Source organism: Rhinatrema bivittatum, chromosome 4 (genome assembly GCF_901001135.1).
Source record: "Rhinatrema bivittatum chromosome 4, aRhiBiv1.1, whole genome shotgun sequence".
NCBI lineage: Eukaryota > Metazoa > Chordata > Amphibia > Gymnophiona > Rhinatrematidae > Rhinatrema > Rhinatrema bivittatum.
The window spans coordinates 439518723-439534849 of NC_042618.1; positions in this window are offsets into that span (position 1 = coordinate 439518723).

Below are 16127 nucleotides of genomic sequence, written 5' to 3' on the forward strand. Positions count from 1 at the left end.
TCGTCTGGATAGAAACCCTGGGTGAATGAGCAGTTTATGATGTCCGCTAGGGTTTTGGTTATGGTGTCCGGGATTAGCAGTAGTAATTTAGATGGGATCTGGTCTAGTGGATGAGATGAGGGTTTCATTTTCTTAAGAAGTGTTTGGATCTCTGAGGAAGTGGTGAGTTCAAGAGACTGGAGGGAGATGTCTTTATTATGGAGTGCGTAATTGCTGGCTGGTGTGCCTGTATTAGGCTTTAATTGTGTTAGCAGGTTTGTGATTTTCTTACTGAAGAAGAATGCCAGCTCATCAGCTTTTGTTTGAGCTTGGTTAGGTGGTATGTCAGGAGGGTTGGCCTGAGTTAGATTGGAGACAAATGTGAATAGCGCTTTGGAGTCGAATATAATGTCATGAATCTTATGTGCGTAGAAGTCCCTTTTTGTTTTTAAAGTGGAGCTCTTGTATGATTGGAGGGCGAGTTTGCAGCTGCAGATACCCTGGTAGCAGTGTCAAAGATATCATAAGATGATTTGATCTTATGGTTGCCCGCCTCAAAACCCTTGTTTACTAGGGTTTGGAGTTGATCTTGAAATTGCTGAGGCAGGGAGTCTTTCAAGTCTTGTATCTGCTTAAATAAGACCCTATTATATTGGGTCATATAGAGCTTATAAGAGGCAATTCTGGAGATGAGCATTGATCCTTGGAAGATACAGCGCCAATGGCATCTAGAAATTTCTGTTCCTTGTCTGGGGGAAAGGAAGTGTGAGGTTTTGATCTCCTTGCTCTTTTCTGGGCAGATTCTACAACCACAGATTGGTGATCCAATTGAGGTTTGTGAAAGCTTGGAGTTGACTGTACGAGATAAGTGGTGTCAGCTTTCCTGTTGACTGGAGCAACAGAGCCAGGATGTTCCCAGTTCTTTTTGAGGAGATCCAGAAGAACCTGGTGGATAGGGATGGAGGTTATTTCCTTGGGAGCATCCATGAATTGTAGCAACTCCATCATTTGATGCCTATCATCCTGTTCCGTCTGTAATTAGAAGGGAACCAATTCAGACATCTTCACAAAATTTATAAAGGAAAGGTCCTCTGGAGGAGAACGCTTTCTGCTTTCAGTAGGTGAAGGTGGTGAAGGCAAATCATCAGTGTCTGGTGAAGAATCATCAGTCCAAGTATCATAGGGATCAGCATCTGCTCCTCTAGGGACTAGAGGAGGATGGGGCAGTGGGATCCCTGAAGGTCCTGGTCTAGGCTCTGAAGAACTCGAAGGACTAACTGGAGGTACCGATGAAGGCATCAAAGGCACCAGTGCAGGCATTGAAGGCATTGATGGATGGCTCGGTGGTGCCAACGGACGTATCGGCACCAAGGGATGGATCGGTGGCACCGACGGCCATATCGGCATCGATGGCTGAGGCATCGACAGAACTCCCGATGGAGGGATGCGGAACAATGTTTCTCCTCCCAATGACAAAGTAAGCGGGGAGGGCACCGGAGCCATCGGTGACCCAGGATCCATCAGTGGAAAAGTGGCCATGAGCGCTTCCATCCTTGAGAGCAGCGGTGCCAACGCTGCTGGAATCGGGTCGGTGGTCGGTTCCACAATTGGTATCGGTGTCGGTGCTGGAGGAACTTGGAGTCGATGCATCGCCTTGTCAATGGCCTCCTGAACCATCCGATCCAGTTCTTCTCAGAGACCTGGAGCAAGCAGCCCCTGCTCGGAACAGAAGAAGGCGGCAGAGGCATAGCCGGAGGGAGCACCATTAAAGGCGGAGTCGCTGCTCCCGATACCCTTTTGGGTGAGGGTTGCCTCAGTGACCCGGTCATCGAAAAGATCGGTGCCTTTTCTGGACGGGGTTTCTTCGACGGCAGCTCGGACGATGGTGAGGTCGATGATTTCGCTCCCTCGATGGTCCGAGACTTTCGATGCCGGTGGCGATGTTTATCTCTACGATCCCCACGGTCCTGAGGAAGAGCAGAGGGTGTTAAAGGTCGAGAAGTCGTCGATGCCGGACGGTCACCGGCCGGAGGTCGATACTGGCTTGAAGTTGATGATGCCGGTTCTGACGACGTCAATGCAATAGAAGGCGTCGGGGTTTGAGCACGGACGAGAAGTTCCATTTTCTCCATTCTGGCCTTGCGACCATTTGGTGTCATTAGGGCACATTTGGTGCAGGTTAGGACATCATGCTCACATCCGAGACATATTACACAGACTTTGTGGGAGTCTGTGATGGACATGGTGCGATTACAGTACGGGCATCGGCAGAACCCCAACGCCATGGCCATGAAAAAATTGAGCCGCGGTATGGTCGACGGCCAGTAGGCCGCGAGGGCCAAACTCAACGGTAATCGACGGAAAATGGGTAAAAGACTTACCGGAGTACCGCGACTTGAAAAGGTTGAAGGAGGGACCCCTGTGGGGTAAATTACATTTTAGTAATTCCGTGAGGAAAATTCCTGTCAGGAATCTCTACAGAGTTCCTTAACCGCGTGGCTACTGCTGTGCGGAAAAAAGAAGACTGAAGGGGGACCCCTGTTGGATGCAGGGTTAGTGCCATGCTGGGCATGTCCAGTAGGGGCCAGTCAAAGTTCTGGAAACTTTGACAAAAGTGTTCTGTGATTGGGCTCCATCTTGTGATGTCACCCATATGTGAGGACTACCATCCTGCTTGTCCTGTGAGAATACCCCTCTCCCAGGGAAATTTCAGTAAGGAGGAAGTTATCCCGGTTCTGGGCCCTGAAAGTTAACCTTTTCCCCCAAACAAAAAGGATCTACACCCTGGGAAAAGGGACACAAAGAAGAGCTATCCAGGGTCCCTGCCCCAAAGAGTTTATACATTATTTTATATCCCCACCCGTGCAGGACAGGCACACTGGGGTGGGGTTACACACATTATATCTCTATGTTAAGAGGGTAAATAATAATAAGAGGTTAAAGAGACCAATATCATCTTCAAAAGAGGTGGCTGAAAAAGGGCATGAAAATTAGCATTCCAAGCAAAGAGGCTGAGATAGAGGAGCACAGGAGCAGGACTGGCGAGGAGGGGGAGGAGGTGAGAGAGAGACAGAGGAGAAGAAGGGCTAGGGAGGGGCTGTGATTTAGAGATAGAACAATAGTGGTATTTGGACTGGAGCAAGACAGAGGATTCCAGGGCTTCCCCTCTGCCTGTTCTTATATTCAGGCTGAAGAAGAAAGTTGGCTGGCCATGGGGCAGATTTTTTTTTTTCTAAAGAGAGATTATCTGGATGATGGAGGAGTGGGAGGAAATTGGATGGAGCTGTAGGCATGCGTTTTTAACAAAAGAGAAAGTGTCTGGATGGTGAGGAGGGGGAGAGAATGGGGCCGCAGGGCAAGTTTTTGCTTTTTTTTTTAAAGAGCTTTGGGAGTGGGGGGGGGGAGGGAGGGGATGGACCTCAGGACAAATATATATTTCTTTTTTTAAAAGATAGCATCAGAAGAGTAGGGTTAGAGAGGATGGAGCCACGGGGCAATTTAGAAAAAAGCATAGGGAGGGTAGGGGGAAAGGGGATGGAGTTGCAGAGCAAGTTTTATTTAATTAAAGGGATCATCAGGAGGGTGGTCAGAGAGAAGATGGAGCAGCAGGGCAATTTTTTTTTTTTTTTTAAACAATAGAGAACATTGGGAGAGAAGGGGAAGAGGAATGGGATGGGGACCTGGCAATATTTTTTTTTGATTTAAATAGTTCCCTGGCTTGTATTTTAAAAAGGACTTAGACAGATTTTCAGCACTATCTGGCTAAATTTAGCTGGGGAACCCCAGTTGCACTAAATCTAGCCGGTCCAATTTCAATTGGCTATGCTTAACCACATCTTCAGCTGAAAACCTATCCGGTTATGTTCAGCTGAATATTCAGGTAAAGATAACTGGCTAAAATTAGCCAATTATCGTACCTGCTCAGTGGTTTTTATTAAATATCTAGTTCAAAGAATCCAATAGAAGAATAATGAGGTGGTTCATGATACTCCAACCCTACACGATTCAAGCAGAACATCGCCCTAGCAAAGAAAATAATTATTTATTTGCAACTTTTTATTTTTGACAGTTTGAAACATGCATATTCATATCCACAAACAGCAGAATGACTTTCTTGAAAACATATAAAACAACACATAAAACAGCAGAAAGAATAAAAGCATTAAAAAAAATAATTTTTTTTTAATTAAAAAAAAAAGAAAGCAGAAAAGTAAAAGTAAAAAAAAAAAAAAGGAAAGGCCTGCATACTAATAGCCAGATTCACAAACTATACAAGAAAAGGATTGAAGTGTCAAATGCCTCAGCCATGTAGCAGTTATGCAGTCGAGAGTTAGGATTCATGTACTACTGCTAAATTAAAAGATAAGAAGCCTAATCCTCAATCTCAAAGGCTTTCCTAAATAGAAATGATTTTAAACTGCTTCCTGCAAGTATTAGTGCAGATCATAGTGTGTAAACTCTCAAGCTGAGAATTCCAATAAACAGGGCCAGTCACTGAAAAGGCTTGTTCTGTTTGAGATGCACCAGACGAGGAGAGGAGACCCTGCTGAGCCAATCTTGGGGGCATATGATGTATTGTAGATATGCAAAGTGGCGCAAATCCATCAACATTGCTGTATTTGATTTAATTCTCCAGTACACTGGTAACCAATACAAGAAACAGAGTACCGGAGTAGTATGTTCTGACAATCTGGTGTTGGTTAGTACTCTGGGAGGAGAATTTTGCACTGTTTGTAAGGCCCATATCCCATGTATTGGTAAGCCCATGTACATGGAACACAGACATTCTGTTCCAGGAATCCCTGCTAATAGAAAGAGGTACTTAAAACTATGGCTTTGAGCTGAGGAACAGAGTAGGTGAGGGCACGGGCGTGCAGTATATATACCAAGGTTTAAATCTCAGAGGCTAAGAGTAAAAAAACACAGTTCCCAAAAGGCTTTGCAGCCTAAGAACCCATGCAGGACTGAGGAAGGTGTAGACTTTAAAAGAAGGATGAATCTAGGGCTGTGTAAGAGGAAAAATGGGCAGACTTGGTCTTGAAGCAGGGTCTGCCCTATTAGAGCACTTGTGTTCTACCCATAAGCCACAGGGTGAGTCTGCTTATCTGCAGCTAAGCAAGTTGAGAAGGTTTAAATACCTGCTTTCAGCACAGACTTTCAACTCTGCCCCTAAGGACTCGGATTGGTCCTTGGGAGTTTATAAGGGATCACAGGGGATATCCCAGAGTTCCCAGCAAAGTGAGTGTTTAATAGCTGCACTCTATGCTGCGGATCCCTGTTCTGAGTTCAGACTGAAAATACTGGGATTTACCTCAGGACTTACCTGGGTGCTTACTCAATGTAAGCGTACACAATGTCAGGGAAAAAAATGTACTGGGATCTATACTGGAATTTACCTAGGAGATCACCTGCATGCTCACAGGAATTACCCAAGAGCTTACCCAATGTAAACACATGCCCACTGACCAGGTCAGAAATGGGATCTACTGAGAGTCTTACCTGCATGCCCACAGGAATTACCTAGGGGCCAAAAGAGGGCACCAGGAATCAGTCTGCTCTGCCACTTGTAGAAGTCTAACGAGTATAGTGATCTGATCCCTTATAGCTTTTCTCACTTGTATATTATTTGTGTGGTGTCTAAAATTGGCAGTGGCTTGAATCAGGTAGGAGTGATGACCCCTCCCTCTCTGCATTCTCATCAGTTCAGATCTCACTATTCCATACATCTGTGAATCCTCCCTCTTACTCAGACCTTGGTACTGCTCAGTTGTTTACTTTCACATCTTGGAACTGCCTAGGCACTAATTACAGATCCCAGCTTCTTGCCTGACAGTTCTCATTAGCATTTTAGCATAAAAATCTCTCTTCTCTACATAATTTTTCTCTTGTCCTAGTTCCTGTGCCCCTGTTTCATTGTAACTGCAACTCCTCGGCACTAAATTCAGTTTTGTATTTTTTGCACACCTTGTTCGAATGTAAACCGGCATGATGTGATTTTTTCACGAATGCCGGTATATAAAAAACCTAAATAAATAAATAATTTCTCAGAAGCATTTTAAGCATTATAATAAACAACTTCCTTCTCTGCATCCTTTTCTTTTTCCTGCATTCCTGGGTTAGAAGTCTTCCTATGTGTAACCAGCACTCAAACAGACTCCCATTATAATCTGAGGTCCAGAAGATCTGTTATTTTATCTGACTGAGGACCTGTGAAGTAACCCTGAGAATAATATTCAAAAACCCATAAAATGGCTAATCTATATGACAAAAGTTAGTTGGGTAAATTATATTCAGCAGGATAAACTTCCTGTTGAATATCATTGAATGTTATCCTGTTACTTTTAGCTGGCTAACTAAACCTAACTAGCTAGCATTAAATATCAAAGGTTAGGTTTAAAGTTATCTGGCTACAGCTAGCCAGGTGGGATAGAAGGGATGAAGCCACAGGTCAGCTATATTCAAAACAATGTAGCCGCTAAACGCCAACATATTTTAAAAAGAAACCCGGTCCAGCCAGTGGCCAGGGGTCCCCATCTCCCCCCAAGTCCACCCCCACCTTCCAAAAAGTATTCAACTTTGGTTTGGCAGTCCGTGCCCCTCCATCTGAGGCTCTGTTGGGCAGTTCTTGTCTCCTGCCAGCAGAGGGCCTCAGTGGGCCTCTTGGACACTCTAGTTAATCTTTCTAGTTCTATGGCCCACTCTTCTTCCTGGCAGCCAACTTGTTCCTGTTTGGACACAGTTATATTCCAGGTGCGGTTTGCCAGAGCTTGGTCTTATGTTAAGTCCTAGCTTGGTTCTACATTTCATGTTTCTGTCTATTCATAGATTGTTTCATGTATCCAGTGTTCCTGTTTGGTTCTAGATTGCTTCATGTAGCCAGTCCTCCTGCAATAGTCCTACACTGCTTCTGTAATCACCTTTGTGTCTCTAGGTTTTCTTGTAGGTGGTCCTGCCCTACGTCTGCGGGCATCTTCATGTCTCCAGGCTTGGGTTCTACATTGTTTTACTGTGAGACTTTTGTTTCCTGTTTTTCCTGTCCAAGACCTGCCAGCTGCCAACACCTAAGGGCTCAATCTGAGGGGAAAGTGGTCATCTCAGGTAGCAGATTCCCTGTCCCAGTTCCAGTTAGAACCTGCCAATTTCTCCTTGTCTGCGCACCACTCACTCAGCTTTGGGCTCACACTTTTGGCAGACTACTCCTTCACATCGAGCTCTGGCCAAATAGACTCCACAGGGCATGGCCTGATGTTTCTTGACTTCAAGACGTACCTGTCCAGGTATTTGTCATGTCAAAGTTTTGCAATTCTAAAAGAATCATGTCGGAATTGTAAGAATTCTTTTACTACTGGGAGTTCTGGCTTTGGATTTCAGTTTATTAAGAAACCAGGAGAATGGATTTGTGATTTCTGCTTTGTGAGCAACATTGCTACTATTTGTGTGGCTTGCCAGCACCCTCATTCATACACGAGTAGTTTTCTAAAGGCTGCCACTCATCCATCTCGATTTGTTGGCTATTCTGGGACTATAGGCTATGTTTTGTGAGAAATATGGAAACTTCAGCAAATTATGTTTCTTGTCGCATTCCAGCTTCAGTTTCTGCACTGGCGAATCCAGTTCTTGTCAAATGACTCCAGCTCCATCAGTTTCAGACACTCCATTCTGGGCTGTTCTGGCCCCAGCTACTCCAGCAATTCTAATGTGGTTCATAGCTACTCTAGTTTCAGCAGCTTCAGCTCCTGCATCAGTGAATCCAGTTCTTGCTCCAATGACTCTGCTCCTTGCTGTTCTAGAGATTTTAATTCTGTTCCTAGCTTCTCTGGTTTCAGAAGCTCCATTTCTTACACCAACGAATCTAGCGCCAGCTGCCCATACAGCTCCAGCTCCAGTGAATCCAGTGCCAGCTGTCTATACGGCTCCGGCTCCACTTCTTGCACCAGTGAATCCAGCTGCAACTGTTCATACAGCTCCAGCTGCAGTTTTTGCAGTGAATCCAGCTCCAACTGTCCATATTGTTCCAGCTGTTCCAGCTACGCCTGCCAAAGTGAATCCTGTGGAAGCCCTAGCAGCCATCTCCAAGATCCACATTTAGCTTTTCTGAAAGAACCTGCTCAAGCCACCAGGATTCCTAAACAAGACCCTGTATCATGCCCCTAGCCCAACTTCAAATCAACTCTGGCATCAGAGATTCTGATTTTGGTTGTTCCAGTGATTTCATTCCTAGGAAATCCAGTTCTGGCTATCTCTGTGACTTGAGCTCCTTCACCAGACAGTCTGGCTCCAGTTCTTCCAGCAGTTCTATTCCTGGCAACTCTGACGGGTCGTATCATCTCAGTAATTCCATTTCTTGCACCAGAGAGGCTAGGTCCAGTTGTTCCAGTGACTCCTTTCCTGGCAGCTCTAACGCTGGTTACAGTTATCTCAGTTTCTCCAAATCCCACACTGGAGACTCCATTCATTTATAGTTATTTCAGTAACTCCAGATCCTGCTTATATCATGTTAGTGACTCCAGATCCACCTCCAGGTGTCCCAGCAACAATTGTTCTAGAGTATAATTGCAGCTGTTCCTGACTTTGGGCCAGCCATATCTGGGGCCTGAATCTGACTACATCTCTAGATGGGAATTTTCCTCCCTGAGATGGCTCTGAGATCCTGGAGGATCCTTGGGGGTGTCTGGAGTCAGCCCTTTTAAAGGGTGGTAATGTGAGGCCCTCTTAGGCAGTTCTTGCCTCTCACTAGCAGAGGCCTCAGTGGGCCTCTTGGATACTCCAGTTAGTCCTTCCAGCTCTATGACCCACACTTTCTGCTGGCAGCCAACTTATTCCTGTTTGGACATGCTGAATAGTCTTGCCAGCTATATGGCCCACACTTCCTGCTGACGGTCTACTTTTTCCTGTTGGACACAGTTATATTCCAAGATGACAATCTGCACTTGGCCAGAGCTTGTTCTTATGTTGAGTCTTAGACTTGGTGTTACATTTGGTCCTAGATGTGGTTTTACCTTTGGTCCCAGACTCAGTCCTATGTGTTGTGTTCCTGTTTACTCTTAAGATTACTTTGTGTGTCCAGTCTTTCTGCTTGGTCCAGATTGCTTCATGTATCCTGTGTTCTTGTTTGGTCCTAGTTTGCTTTGTGTATCCAGTTCTTCTGTATGGGAATTATGAGCTTTGCCGGCTGGCCATGTCAGGGTTTAACACTAACTTCCCTTCTCCCTGACCTTTGCATTGAATAAAGCATTACTTGTGCTTAAACCTCTCTGCCTAGGAGAGGATACCTGACTGTCATGTATTTCTCTAGCTTACAATTAACCCTGATTGCCTGAAAGAAGGGCTAGTTGTCCCTAGTCAGAGGCAGGACAAAGACAGGAGGTATAGGATTCAGCAGCCAATGAAATGATCTGTACATACCCCCTGAGCCAAGCCAATAGTGTAGTGATACGTCTGTTGCTATGTGGAGAGGAGCCAATGATGCGATGACACATAGTATGCTTTTGAATGTATGTACAATAAATAGGGGACCCACGGGAGTGCCCGGCCCTTCTTTTTACCTGCCTGCCATGAATCCTGCCTGATGTGTCTTCATTGCTGCTATATCTGGTGATCCACGACGTGATAAGAAGCTCCCTGCTCACTCGGCTGGAACAGCCTAGGTAGCTACCGCACAGCAGACATTTGCTCCCGCAAGCGTAAGTAATTTTTCAGCAAATCTGCTCCCAACAATCGTGAGTATGGGGGGAAATCTGTCAGCTAAGCAGACGTGTCATGCAAGAAAGCTGCAGAAAATAATCAAGAATCATTATTTCGTCACCAGGGGGGAAATAGCACAAGTCAGAATAGGGGACTTAGAAAAATTGATAAGTGAAATAGCTTGCCGTTGCCCATGGTATTCGGAGGCGGGAACTCTGAATATCCAGGACTGGATTATAATAGGCAATAGTCTTCATACGGCCCCAAGGGCCCCCATAAAGCAATTATTAATCTGGCAAAAATGTACAGAGGCCATAGAACACATAGGAAAAAAAAAGTCTCAAGGCAGCATCTCCAATTCATGTGCCCTTAGAAGCAGACAGTAAAGAAGCAGGCAGACTGCCCATCAGTACACTCAATCAACATACCCTTCCCCAACTTATCCACAAACTCCCTCAGAGACAGCAAATTCTTTGTATCCGCAGCTCCCCATACCTACACCCAAGACACAGCCCATTCACACCTCCCCGCCTTCTTTAGAAAAACAGCCCTTGAGCACAATTGAGCCACAACCTGGCCTGGGTGGGGCGATTCGCATCGGATTTCACCAGAAACAGAAAAAAGAAAACCTTACAGGAAAAGAATTATTAGAAGGACTTCAAGCCTTTCCCATCACAGAAAAGACCCATGAACTAAGGGGGACAGAATATGAAATAGAACATCTGGGGACACACACTCACAAGGCACCGTCACCTACCATGGCTCCTGTGGCTTCCTCTGCGTCCACCTCAGAGAAAAACCCCCAGGAAACTAAAGACACTGAAATCAGAGAAGCTAGCCTCCCTCCACCTTACCCGCAAGCCCTTCCCCCACCAACCACCAACTCCCTGTACCCCCAGTTGCCATTGCCTGAGACAGTCATTGACTCTGCATCACCGATTTGTCCAGGTAAATTACCATCTCAAACTGCTGCTCCTGGTAACAATTTATGTGCCGCGGTCAGCATGGGATTTCACCTAGAGCAAGTGAATGAAAATCTCATAAGGGAGGAATTATTGGAAGGGATTCAAGCCTCTCCCATTACAGAAAGGATCAAAGAACTAGGTGGGGCAGCAATAGAGTTGAGTGCCGCCCGGAGTGCCATGGGCAGTGGCTATGCCCCCAGGTCTTCAAAGAAATTAGTGTATAAGACCTTGGGCCAGGCAGCTGCACTCCTGCGTTTCAAGCAAAAACAGTATCGATATGAAAGAAATGATTTAATTAGACACTTCAATGACCTATTGCAGACCAGATTAAACAGAGTAATTAAGCAGACAGGGCAGACTTGGAAGGAGTGGTTTCTCTTGGTCTTTGATGTTCAGTTGCAGAGGTACTGCATGCTTGCAGCTTTCCCCCACGGAAAGTGTATGCAGAGCCTTGTGTTGTAGCTGTGCTGAAGCTTGAACAGTGTGCTGTGTGGATTTCCCTTTTGCAAAGTTAATTTGGCTCACATTTAAAATGACTCCATTTCTCTGAGATTTAAGTTTATAGCAATTGCTTGTATTGCCAGTGCACAGAACTTGTATTTTTATTGTAATTTTCCCTATAGGACAAAGATAGAATCTGTTTGCAAGAGATCAGCAAGTCCTTGCCAGTCATTGTCTCTGGTTGATGTTATCTAGATTGTTAACAATGCTGTCTTTCAGTCCCTATTGACTGAAGGATTAATTCATTGAATGAAGTTCTCTGCTCTGTTTCTTTTCTTTTGAGAAACACTGTTCCTCCCCCTCTTACTCTGTCTTTCTGTTGTTAATCTTTTTAATACTTTCAAACTTCTTTAATACTGAACTGAGGTTACTGACAAGGACATTTAATAATAGTTACAGTCACTTTAGCGTGCAGCAGACAGAGCTGAGCGAACAGCGTGTTTAATTTCCTATTCTAATAATTATATGAAGAAATTCTATTCTGATATTCCACATTGAAAGTAAGCTCAGAGTATTTATTGATTGAATTTATTGTTCCAGGTTGCAATCTATAAAGTAATGATGGTGTCTCCACTAGGAGGCGCTATGCTATTCTACCAGTTATATTATATTATTATTTTAATAATTCTGTTGTATACTAGTTTTTATTTTTCAGGTCTACAGTCCTCCTGTCTTAAGGAAACTTCAGTTTTATTTTCTTTTTCACAAATTTTTACAGAATTCTGAACCTTAAAATTTTTACTGACAGAGGTTGCTACATCTAAAGCAATCCCTCCCAAGCCTTTTCTTGCAAATCCAAATTGATTTTATTAAATTGAATAATAGAACTGATTTCTCCAAGGTTAAAAAAGTAAGAATTTCACTTTAATCCTTACCTTAGTAAATTTTTTGCCTTGTGCCAGTTTTTAATATTTTCCAGATTGACAGCCTTCCCGCCATGAGGAGATGTGAAGATGAACACTTTGCAGCTTATTTTAACATTTTTCTAACATTTTTCTAACACCTTTTGACTTTTGATCCTTGATCTAATTTTTTTGATACTTTTTGATACGAAATTTTTAGCTCAAATTATGTGTTATCTGTTGTCTGTCTTGATGTCAAGAAGACTATGAATGAATATTTGCAGGATGGATGAATATGTCAGTTTTGTGTAAATTAATATTTGCAGGATGAATGAATATGTGTCAGTCTTGTGTAACATATGTTTAATGTAATGTCTAAAATACTTATCGTTTGTGGTTCAGCTTACTGCAAATGACTTTTCCTTTTAATGATTAATTTACATGTATACTATTTTACTGAATGAAAATTGATCACTGCATAAAAACTTTCTTGATAATGGGGTTACCCTCTGTTCTGAAAACTAATAATGGCTCTATTTACTGCAGCCATTCCTTTGCATGAATTTTGTCAATAATTGAACATTAAATACGTATTTGGCATCCCCTACAACACCACAGGGCAAGCCATTGTGGAGAGAGCCAATCATACCCTTAAGAGCTCTTGACAAAACAAAAACAAAAAGGAGGGAATGCCCCTGGACTTCCCCCCAAACAGGACTGGCTGAACAAAGTTTTGTTTACTTTAAATCATCTAAACATATCAAATTCAAATAAGACCACAGCCATGGGTAATCATTATGGGACTAGGGTTAGTCACCCACAGCCATCAGTTTTGTATAGAATATTTAACCCTGTCTGGTACGGTCCCGTTCCCTTAACATAGGGATGAGGATATGCTTTTCTGCTTGCTCCCACAGGTCCACTTTGGGTGGGTTCCAAGCCGTTATATCAAGCCGTGGAAAGATGGAAAGGTGTCCAGGTCTACAGGACCCGATCACCAACTTCTCCCTGAGCCTCCACAGCCCTCAGAAGGACAGAGACTGGACTCCTTGCAAAAAGCAGCACCACATGACCTGGAGACAGATCAAGGCCCTATCCGACCAATCTGCACAACTCTTGGAACAGCAAGGCCTTGAGAAAACTCCAGAGAACTTATTAGCTGCCTTTTCTTGCCTTAATGCCAACTCATTAACAATTGTGCTCTGCACCTTCCTCCTTTGCCTTATTTCTCCAGCTATGGCGATTTCAGAACAAGGACTCTGACAGGACAACATGTACATCCTCAATGCACAGAACATTTCACACCTGTTGAATCGAACAGACTGTTGGATCTGCACACACATGCCAACCCATGCCCGCGGAGAACTACTGATGCATGCTGTACCATTTAACCTTACAGTATGGACTAATTATCCTTTACAGAGAGGTGTTTTCATTAACTCTCCAGTTAATAATACCATACTACACATCGGCAGCCGTATTCAAGAGACTGCCGCTCTTTGTTAGGACTATGATACAGGGGATGGGAAGGGGCTTCAGGTGGGAAATATCCATATTGTAACCGAACCTTTGTATTAATCACTGAACACTTACATAATTATACCACATATATGTGCAATTGGCAGATTTCAGGATGTGCAGTGGGAGACCCAAGCAGGTGCAGAGAGTATATAGGGTCGAGGGATTTACCCTTTGTAGTTATGTAGCCCAAATGATAACAGAGATTAAAAATACCAATGACATGTCCACTAATCTGTTAGGAAACATTTGGTTGCTGTGTGGGCGTAGAGCATATATGCACATTCCCCCCCAGATGGAGAGGCAGATGCACTCTAGGCTACATCCTCCCCTCATACTATGCAGTCAACAATTTACCCAAAGCAAGACTCCGTAACAAAAGAGAGGCTATCAAGAGTCCCATAGATATGTATACAGAAACTCAGATAGCTAGAAGCCTGTTTCCTCCAATGGGGACAGCTATGAATTACAGAGACTTACACATCCTAGCTAACTGGACGACTGCCCTATTTAATCAGACAGTCCATGCATTGAAACTACTCACAACAGAAGATTCTCAGATTAGAGAGGTAGCATTACAGAACCGCTATGTCTTAGACACCATTTTAGCTTCAAAGGATGGTGTTTGTGCATTAATAGGATCTCATTGCTGTGTGTACATATCAGTTTATAAAGCAAACCTCACACATACCATAGAGCAGATAGAAACCATGGTTGCTGATGCACCACTTTCAGGCAGAATACCAACTTCTCCATGGGACTGGCTATGGTCCTGGCTCCCTGATATTTCTGGTCCCAAAAGGGTGATTTCTATTATAATTACTGTAATTGTCTTAATTATTTGCCTGTGCTGCTGTATTCAGTGCATACCCAACCTCATATCCATACTGAAACCTTGCTCTCAGCCCAGATACAAAGATGTCTTGTATGCTGCTTAATAGGGAATCCTGAGCCCTGCAGCGGTTGGCACACCACACTGCACCAGCTCTGGGTGATGTGGAGATTCAGGAGCTCTGCGGCGGCTGGCACACCACGCCGACTCAGCTTTTTCTCTCCATATCCCCCTTCCCCTATCTCCAGCCCATACCAAGATATAACAGATTTCAATAAGGGTCTAAATCTTTATTGAGCTGCCTAAATAAAAACAGAAAGGGTGAGATGTGGGAATTATGAGCTTTGCCGGCTGGCCATGTCAGGGTTTAACACTAACTTCCCTTCTCCCTGACCTTTGCATTGAATAAAGCATTACTTGTGCTTAAACCTCTCTGCCTAGGAGAGGATACCTGACTGTCATGTATTTCTCTAGCTTATAATTAACCCTGATTGCCTGAAAGAAGGGCTAGTTGTCCCTAGTCAGAGGCAGGACAAAGACAGGAGGTATAGGATTCAGCAGCCAATGAAATGATCCGTACACACCCCCTGAGCCAAGCCAATAGTGTAGTGATACGTCTGTTGCTATGTGGAGAGGAGCCAATGATGTGATGACACATAGTATGCTTTTGAATGTATGTACAATAAATAGGGGACCCACGGGAGTGCCCGGCCCTTCTTTTTACCTGCCTGCCATGAATCCTGCCTGATGTGTCTTCATTGCTGCTATACTTCTGTACTGGTCCCATATTGCTTTTGTGGGTGCCTTTGTGTTTCCAGATTTTCCTGCAGTGGTCCTGCCCTATTGTGGGTGCCTTCATGTCTTCAGGTTTGGATTCAACAATGTCTTAAGGGTGAATTTTAAAAGCGTCGCGTACACAAAAAAGTTGGAGATGCACGCCCATTTAGAGCTTATTTATGCTAAGGAGATTTTATAAACATTGCACATACATGTACAAGTACAGATGTGCAAATTTCTTTCATCTTGAAAAAAAGGGGCAAAATAGGGGGCAGGTCGGAGCTTTCTGGGCAGGGATGACATATACACATGTAAGTAGCGATTTTATATTCTGCGAATGCAGTGCGCATATGGCTTTTCCCTGTACATATTTACTTCTGCTACTTATCATGTGTAAGTCTGAATAAAATAATTTATATCCAAATATGGACTGTGTGAGGGGACTGGATAAACTGGGGAGGAGTGAAGTTAAAGAGCGGGGGGGGGGGGGGGGGGGGGGGGTGTCTTGATGACCTAGAGATAGACTGGGCAAACTGGTGGATGAACTGGTTAAACTGGTCATTTCCTTCACGTGGGCATGTTACAAAATTACCTCACTTGCATGTGTAAAAGTCAACAATTCCTAAGGAAAATGTTTGATTCGCAGATGCTCATTGAAATGCTTAAAATCAGGAGCACACGTATGCGCACTAGGCATATTTTATAACATACGCACGTACTTGTGCGGCCTATATAAGATTCCTGCATATATGAGTGCGCCTGCATTCATTTAAAAGTTACCATCTTAGTATATGCTTTGTGATTCCTGCTGTCCAAGTCCAAGTCCTGCCAGTTGCTAGCACTGAAGGGAAGGTAGCCATCACAGGCAGAAGATGCCCCACCCCTACTCCAGTTAGAAACCACCAGTGTGGCCTTGTTCATGCACCACCCGCCCTTGGCTCTGGGGTCATACCTCCAGCAGACTACACCATCACCCTAGCCCCCCCAAGCACCCCAAAATTAGAAGTGAGCTAGCCATTCTTCTGTCTC